The 9,785-nt window shown below is 39.6% G+C and overlaps 1 long non-coding RNA gene across 1 annotated transcript; it reads left to right on the plus strand.

The window, feature by feature from the left end:
• The first annotated feature begins 7,689 nt into the window (after positions 1 to 7,689).
• Positions 7,690 to 9,230, plus strand: LOC130404833 (uncharacterized). The gene is made up of 4 exons (XR_008904267.1): positions 7,690 to 7,838; positions 8,208 to 8,291; positions 8,533 to 8,606; positions 8,988 to 9,230. It is a non-coding gene; the product is annotated as an uncharacterized LOC130404833 (long non-coding RNA).
• The last annotated feature ends 555 nt before the right edge of the window (positions 9,231 to 9,785 follow it).

Here is a 9,785-nt window from a genome sequence, read left to right on the forward strand (position 1 = left end):
ATAAAACCTTGTCAAGATATTTTGATTTGTGATCGTTGTGATTTATGATCCAAACTTTTTCATAGATGCAAGTTGTAAAAGTAGCCTAAAACTAACACTGTTAGTAACTTGTGTTTGTTATGGATGCCCTGTAACTTGTTGAAGAAACAATGTATTTCGAAGTTTCGGTAAATAAAGAAAGAAATAACTTTTTCATATTCACAGTGTTTACACCCATGTGAAATTTTACCATGGTATACCATGGTACATACCATGGTATACCATGGTACATCATGGTACATAACTTAGTACCCTGGCTGGTATACCATGGTACATAATTTACTGTATCATGGTATATCATGGTACATTGCTCGATGCCATCGTGTACCATGGTACATGAGTATAATGTTCCATGGTAAAGCATGGTACATCGCTAAGTACCATGGTACTTAGGCTTAATGTACCACAGTATGCCATATGGTATGTTGGAAATGTAAAATATTCAAAACAAATCGGATGCTGCCAGTTTCGACACCATTTTGTGTATGACATGTTACATCGAAGGGAATACACTTCACTTGGAAATAATCTGCGTGGATTTACTTTACAAAATAGATAATGAAACCAAGAGTTTCTTGAATAAAACAATCTGAAGTTCTAGATCTATATGTCAGAAAGTCGATATAAGTCCTGATAATATATCACGCATGATGTAGAATGTTTGTCAAAATTAAACTAGCCCAGCAAGAGTCCCTGCCATAATGCACAATATCATGTTACATGGAACTTTTACTATGAATGTATTTTCTTAAACAGCACAACGGTACATGTGTAATAACATCAAGACACAAGCATATCCAATTATAAATGATTTAATTTCTTTCAAAAAGGAATATACTTTTGGAGACACAGCAAATCACATTTTATGAAGATGTACAATTGATCATTGATGTATTTATTTAAACTGCATCAACGTTCATGTGTGATAACTTATAGATACCAACATATCATCCACTTATGTATGCTTCATGTACGATTAAAATCAGTGTACTTTAAGAGACAAGTCATATGAAGGACATGAACATTATAAAATAGTCGTGCACAATACGTTTGGCTTCACATTCCTCATTAGAAATTCTCTTTTACACTTTTGCAAATTGCAATGTAGTGGAAGCAAACATTTGGCACGGTAAGAACAAAACACAATCAATAATAGAAATTACATTTTAAATGTTAAACCGTTTACTCCTGTACACCATTTGTTGAATCATATGTTAATAAAATATGCAACATGAGTTAAAAATTTACTCTGAAGTTTACTAACATAAAGTTTTGTCAATTTGACCGAAAACTCTCTATAGAATAACTATATATGAACGAATGAGCAGTGTAGATTATCACAGAGAAACTTATTTTTAGTCCCTTTCAAATGCAGGCATTTTTACAACGTGAACACGGTTAGCATGTTCCACAAGAGTACACTTGGCCTTCACTTCCCTTGAGGTGCACACCATCAAACGTCCAGTGTTCTCAACCTGAACAAGGAACTTTGACACATTGACATTGATATCACCGTCATAGACGACAAATTGGTTTTGCGTCGGAGACAACTCATAATAATATATAAGCAACTCTGAGCATGAACAATCTTGTTCGCATTGACAGACTTTGGATAAGACTACAAAATAAGCTATCAACCCATATGTTCCTTCTGCTGCAATTACAGAATTGTTTCTCTTGTAGCCAGCTGCGTAGCCTTGGGTTGTCAGTAACATTTTCCATACAACACAACGTTTGAATATTCAACAAGGAATATTGTGCAGATAATCGTTTAATGGGAATCTATTTTCCAGTGCAACTCTTTCACACGCAGATAACTGCCTGTAATTACATTTCCCCAACATCACTATGTGCCTGGCAATGACAGTTCCTGCCTTCGTCAGATAATCCAAACCGGTTAATCGACAAAAAAGCTCACTGACTGGTCTTGGTGCGTCCTCAAACACTGCAGTTCCTGAACGAATTAACCTCTGCTGGGCAAAGAAGTACTTAAAAATCTGACAAGGTACCGCCTGCGTGCCATTGAACAAATCAAGTAACTTCCCATTTGCATCTTCATATACAAATGCAGAGTTGGCCAACAACGACCACCAGTCCCTCACACTCTGTGCCAGATGCACAAGCAAATGAGAGTTATATGAGCAGTGTTCGATGCCATACAGTTGAGGAATCTGTGCCACAAACTGGACCAGACACAGTTCTGCACAGTTGACCTGATCCTGCGTTGTCACGGAGGAGAGAAGAATATGTAATGCAAATGCAAGTAGCATCCAATGTTTGTAAAACCTCCTGGGTAGAAAGTCTTTCATAACAACTGGGGAATACAACAACAGAAACGCTCTCCATTCAGTGGCTTTCCAAAAGGCTCTCTCAGAAAGCGGTCTTGGGTTTCGCCGGACTTCACTTGGGGGCTTGATCTCACATAGGGCACTGTCAATCTGTCTCATTTGGTCAGGGAGTAGGTGATATTCTTCGGCACTATACTTGCCATCAAGCCACAGGTTGGTAAACTGTCTAACGACTCCTAGACACACAGAATGCATGTAATCTGGTACAAATCCTTTGACAAAGTCAAAGGAAGGTAACAGAAACAAAGGACTCGCCCCTTTTACACCCATCTGAGCTTCTCCGCTCTCAGTTGCTCTTTCGGCTAACTCAACTGTGCTCGCCATGGATCTTAACGGTACAATATCAGCTTGTACAGGATACACCCTGGTGTGCCCCTTTCCCTTGTCAACAACTTCACCTTCATGGCAACAAAAGCCACATCCATATTTTCCGTTAAACTGTTTAAAGTTTTGAATCATGGCCCGCGCCACAGCATCACAGACACAAACTAGTGCATGCACTCTACTATTCCTCTGCAGGCCAGTACTATCGATCCAAGCTACACCATTCTCATGTAAACTCTGGAGCTCAGCAATGAACGGAGCGAAATAGGTGTCGACCCGGGGTTTGTGCCGCCCAAACCACAAACTATGCAACATAATGGATTTGCCTCTTTCGTCCAGTGACAGCTCGTTTATTGTGCAGAGTATTGGCCAAAGAGAATACTGCGAAGATTTGAAAACGGGAACGCCGTCACAATTGAAAGATATGGTGACATTGTCTGGATTGTCAATAAAATCACCCTGATCTTGGTATAGCTTTCCTGTGTTTATGTCTCCTACACTCTCATCATGTCGAAAGTGGCCCCGCAGTGCCGACTGTGGCAAGATGTTTTTGAGCTGATCGGCTAAAGGCATCACCAGAAAGTAACTTGCAGATTTGAGAAGTTCCTCCTTGTGCCAATGCTTCAGGCAAGTTTCACAATGGTAGTCTGGTCCTTTGCCGATGTATCCTACACAGTCCGTGCAATAGAAGTGCAACTCTGCCTTGTCGGACAGATTGAAGAAAGCTTTGTCCAAGTACCACTTGCTTGAGGGAACACATCCTGGAATGACGGTATTAAACAAATCGAGAAGGTCTTTCATGGCAACACCAGATAATCCGTGCCTTAGGCACACCCCCATCAGCATCGCTAGCAGTTGTCCCTTTGAAACATCAGCTCCTTCAAAGACAGGGTTGTTGGCGTCAAAGTGCTTTTCATCAAACAGCTTCTCCTGAAAAAACATCAACAAATATTGCACTTTAATAGGTATTATGCTGATAATTGTCATTTATCCAATACTTGCTACACAACAAATCATTGTTATACCATATACAGATCATAACAATTTGCATTATAGATATTGTTAAGAAGTGTTATACAATTATACAATTATATAATTGCACAACAGTTACTAAGATCAATCACCAAAAATTATAACCATTTAGGTCAGGGCTGAAAGGTGCTGCAGTTGGTGGGGGTCTGTTGAATCAATGCCATGCCTTTGTTGCGAATTTGCATAGGGGAACTAGCGGAATGATAAGAAGTAGCACGGCATATGGGAACTAGCATAATGGTAGGAAGAAATACAACGGCAGGGGGCGCGTGGGTGAGATTGCGTAGTAAACATCTGCCAGGAGAGGAAAGAAGTTGGAGCAAGTTCGGGAGAAGATTTAGAGGATTCGAGTATTTATCCCCAGTATATTTATGAATAGTTGATGCATCTTTTTTTTTTTATGTAGCAAGTTTCCCCAGTAGTTCGAAGGATAATGATGAGCATCTTGGCCCTATTTTAAAGTGTATGAATACAGTTTCTTTCATTTCAGTTTCGCTCATTGGTCAGTTTAGGGGTAGCGTCACTCGGATGTGGCTATCAAAGGCCCTACATCAAGCCAGAAAGCCAGTTGGAGTTGGGGGGACAGCGCAGCATCAGCGCACCTCTAACACTCTCTCAGCGCAACGTTTGCGCACCTCTCTCCCCTTAGCGTAGCATCCGCACACCTCTTTAGTAACCTTCTCCTCTTAGCGCAGCAGCAGCGCACCTCTTTACTCTTTTCTTTGAGTCTTTGCTATTTTCTTTTATAAGTATTTGTGCAGTATCAGGAAGGTAAAATGTGGGAATAAGCTTGTCTTGGAGGTCTAGGTCAGAGAGCTGTATTTTGGAGGTATATTGAGAGGAATCAGCAGTGGTATGTAAAGAATTAGCTTGGGGATAAGAGGAATACTGTAATAGATTTATGCGACCAGCAATTAGGCAACTAGAGGATATATTGAATGTAAAGAGACTTGAGGCAGCATGTACAGTGATATTTCAGTTTGTGACCATGGTGGTTCTTTGATTTATAGTTATCAGTATATTTACCAAGAGGCTGATGCCATATATATTTCAATTATATTGATAGTTTGATCATACATTTGTATGTGGTGGCAGCACAGGCGCGGTAAATCCGTGGAGGGGGGGGGGTAGGGGCCCCACACCGTATACTGTGTTTAGTTTACGGTGTGGGCCCCAGAGCAGTGTGTAATTACAACATACACCCTTGGCACGCTACAGTTTTCGTGGCAGCGATACGATTTGGCCACTTACACCCTCGGCACGCTACACCTTGATATGGTTCTCTAATGCCGCTTTTCCACTGCATGGTACCAGCTCGACACGACTCGACTCGACTCGACTCAGCTCGCATTTTATGCGTTTCCACCGCGAAAACATGGTATCTGGTACCTGAAGTGGCTGCTTTTTCTAGTACCGCCTCGCTCTAGGTTCCAAGCGGCTGAGCCGATGCTAAAAGGTGACGTCGGCAGACGGCCGGCCACTAATTGGCCAGAGAGTGTGACGAAGTCACGAGAGCGACATGGCAACCATGCTGGTAACAGCCATAGCAGCGCCGCAGCCAACATATTCCACTTCTTCAACTTCTTCAACATGCCAGCTAATAATAGCAATGTTATCGATGTCCTCCATTGTTGTTTTGTGGGTTCTGTCCATGTGTGGGTTGCGTAGGTGTTGTTTGCGTCGCGTACAAAAATACGTCACGGCCCTTTCGCGCAGCCGACCCCGCCCACGTCCAGGAGGTACTATTTGCGGTGGAAAACGACCCGTGCTGCTACCGTGTCGAGTCGTGTCATGTCGTGTCGAGTCGAGTCAAGTCGAGTCGAGCTACATGTGCGGTGGAAAAGCGGCATAAGTAAAACTAAAAAGTCACCCGTTTTTACACATTACTTGTTATAACAGACAAGTTATATATATAAACTAACCTGACGAAAGCCAGGCTGTCCATGTTCGTGGCCATCCCCTGCTATATATTGCTCTGCGCCGTCATATTCTTCTTGTTGAGCATTCTGGAAATGAAATATCAGGATTAGTATTAATGCAAGGTTCCATGGCTATATTGGCTTGGTCATTATTTTCTATCTGGCTTATGAACACTGCTGCTTTGAAGAGGATTCACATCTTGTTAACATAATCATTATCGCTTATGTCTCACCAAAGTTGAAGAATAGCCTTATTCTGCATTCTTCTTTTCTCTCTCAGCTCCTTTTCTTATCGCTTATCAAACTTATTCCAGTATTGTTTTACGTGAAATGTTCTTTTTACTTAACTTTAACATTGTACACAGTTGCATTAATTGTTGATATATCGCATAGGTCATCATTAAAAAATATGGAAAATAATGTAGGCCTACCATATGCTGTAGTAGCTCACTGTCACATGTGTTGCCTCCATGTTCATCCATATTTCCAACTTCCATTTGTAATCCCCTTTCTGGGCCAGAGCCAGCAGAGACATCTTCAGATGAATCACTGATGTCACTAGAAAGACAATATATAAAAATATACATAAAGGGAAAATTAATGTAAATATTTGTGCTTCAGTTACACAGTAACTGACCATATGGTTCCATGTTGACACTTATATTATACCTATAAAACATGTCACATACAAATGTTTGACATAGAAAATAATGATTTATATAATTAAATGAAATAATATTTTTTAAAGAGAGAATGAGTTATTGCTTATACACTGATTATTTGACTGCCTCGATATACTAAATATAGAGTACCATAAGTGCCTTAAACAGTTAAAAAGTTGCTCAGGTAATAAATGGCATCAGGTGTAAGTTACACCGATCCACTTATACTTACTCTATTTGACATTGTACAACTTGTTCTTGTTCTTGTTCTGAAATGTCTGATGCAGACGCAGGCGGCAACCCGTGTAATTCATCTTCAGAATCTGACGATGACGTCGGTTCCGTCCTCGCCGACTTCGGAAGCTTTCGATATAACTCAGTAGTCCGAGGAATATCTTGTGATTCGTCAGATAAATATCGCTTATAAGATGGCGGAATCTTTCTCCCACGATCCATTTCTTGATCCCACTCTTAAAAACAACTACAGGTAGGTCGCCATTGCTCTTTTCTCTCAATCAACTTGACGCAATCCTCGTTCTGGATCGCACTCCAGTTTCCGGTCGCAGGTGTGCGCATGTGCGATGAAATCTGGTACAATGCGGAATATTGAATATCAAATGCTGATTTTTCGCGCTTGGACCATTACTCACAGAGCTATTGAGTGTAGTCAGTTTGCAAATTGCATATTCATTTTTGCATGATCTTGTTAGACCGCTAATTATCACGTGTGATTCCGAGTTTTAGGACCTACCGCTTATCCGGAGTGGAGCTTTTTAAATATTGTGGCGGCCTTTCGCAGCGGAGCACTAACGGTCGCGGTTCGAAGTAGTCTGACTTGAAGAACTATCAATATTAACACGATGGTAATGTTGGCTGTTTTTGCCTTTGATGATTTTTCTGTCGACATTGGTGAGCTTTCCTGGATTGAGGGAGAATTTGACGAGCAGAATGAAGCACAAGAATATGTCGTGCGATGGAGGGAACGAAATGGAAAAGTTAAACTTTGTTCGGCCAAAATAATGGCAACCGGAGGTAAGACTGACAATTACATAAAATCATGTTCTATTTGGACCAATAGTAACTTATAACAGTAACGTATATAGGCCTACTTAATTATATCAGTTAGATGTAGGCCTATCTATTGATTTACTGCAGTGTGCTCGTGCAGTAATTTCCGTAAATAATTTACACCTATGCATGCATATATATGCATCTACTAGGCCTATCGCCTAGATCTAGTTTTCATGCAGCTAAGCTTGTTGCAACTTTATTAAATGGAAGTTAATTATGACTTATATGCATACGACTAGCATTATCTGATGTTCTTTCTATTTAATCCCGACTTAATAGAGGATAGGAGAGAACTGGTCGAAGTGAGGAAGAAAGCGTAGTTAGGCCTTCTGGATGTGGCAGTCACACCTACATCTAAATGTGGAAAAGGCCAAAGGCGAAAAATTCCAAATTCAAAGAACGTGGAGCCATCTGAGGATGGAAATGATGAGCATGTGGCCGAGGTAATGAGGTATCCATGGAATCTTCTTATGCAGATTTTAATTAACATTTTTAAATATGTATTGTAGTTCATTCTGCATTTAATATACAATTTAGTGTGTTGATTTAATATTCCAAACATTATTAAAAGTATATAGCTTTAATAATTGTCGACCAAATTTTTTTTTAAACTAATCTGAACAAAATGGTCAAATAGTCTCATAGTTATCTTATATCTTATTATTACTTCTGATATAAGCTTATTTATCTATCCTTTTTATCAGTGTTTTGGTATCCTTTATCGTAATAACAATCTTATAAGAAGCAATTTAAATGCTGGTGCATATGCAATAATGGCTATTATATATGTTAATTACTTTTTTTTATTGCAGCCGAAGACCAAGTCAAAACGCAAGCAGGCATCAACTGCACAAAGTGCCAGCAAAAGTATTTTGCAGAAGTACAAAAATGCACAAGTGAGATTTCTCATTATGTTAGTATAGGGAATATGGTGAACATTTGGAATTAGCATACAAGTGGTCCTATGTATAAATACATGAATAACTGTTTATTGTAGATCATTTATTCTCAGAGGCATATACATATATATCAATATTTCTTGAGATATGGTTCATGAAAACCTGTTTTATTTATTGCAAACATTTTCAATCACTTAGTTTTAACTGGGCTTTTGCAAATGAAATTCATATCTTTCAGTTGGATATTGACAACTCTGCCATAACTGCAACTGAGACCCCATCTCGCTCAACTGAGACTCCTTGTGGCAAAAGGTAAATAGAAATTAAGACTTGCTAATTAAAGGTTACTTGATGCCATGCACCTACTGAAATATCTATTATTTAATGTAGGGTGACTCCTTGAATGCTACAAACATAATATATGCATTACCATAATAATTTAAGTAATTTTGTCTCAGAAAAGGAACTAATTATTGTGGTCTAATCTGGTTCATACCATAGCACATATATCAGTAGTCTGGGTTTCCTTTCATATGGTGCTGGATACATCCAGTTTTTATCATGATTGTCAAGTGCATGGAATTGATTGAATGGTTATTTGACCAACCAGACATGGATATGAGCAAGGGTAACAGATTTATTGTATATCATCACGAAATAAGTAAATAATGCAACATTAATTTACGTATGCAGATGTGCTGAAGCAGTACGACAAATGCAGGCAATGGTGAATGAAGTGAGAGGCATCAGACAAGAGATTCTGGGCATAAGAGCAGAGATGCTGGTGAGATCGGCAGCGCCCTCAGTGGAGCAGGCACGAAGGTGTCAACCGCCTATTGCGGCCAATACGGCCAAACCATCAACACCATTGGATGTAACCAATGAAGATGAATCTGCCTCAAATGATTCTGTGGTACGTATTTAACTTTTTTTCTTGTGTGGCTATGTTTATGAATAATAATACTCATCTCCTAGCTGCAGGACTTGTATAGTATACATACACTTATATATAAGTGTATCTACTATGTGTTGACATAATCTTGTCGTTGTTCCATAAATGGTCATATGTTGGGAAGGAAACTAAATCATGGAGACTTTTTTTCAGATCATCTCTCAATCTGTGAAATCGAGTTCTTCACGGACCTCGGCACAAAAATTTGTGAATGACCTCATGCACGGGATTTACTCTACGGAATATATGGTGACACACAGCGTGTCGGGGTTATCCTCAACGAAGGCAGCCAACGTCAAGGCGGCACTGCCTCGTGACCATGTCATGGAAATAATTGGTAATTAGCAATTGCCTTTCTTACCTATTTTCGCTAACCTTATGACATATTTTATCTGTAGTAACATTGATATCCCAAACATGCTATTTGTGTTGGTGGTACTCGCATGTGATCTGTGACTAGTATATATAAATACATGAACCACCAAAATGGTTGTGTTAATTAATCCTTGCATTCAGTTGTCAATGTCTACAAGGGGCAG

The sequence above is a fragment of the Gadus chalcogrammus genome, chromosome 15 (assembly GCF_026213295.1).
Source record: "Gadus chalcogrammus isolate NIFS_2021 chromosome 15, NIFS_Gcha_1.0, whole genome shotgun sequence".
Taxonomy (NCBI): Eukaryota; Metazoa; Chordata; class Actinopteri; order Gadiformes; family Gadidae; genus Gadus; species Gadus chalcogrammus.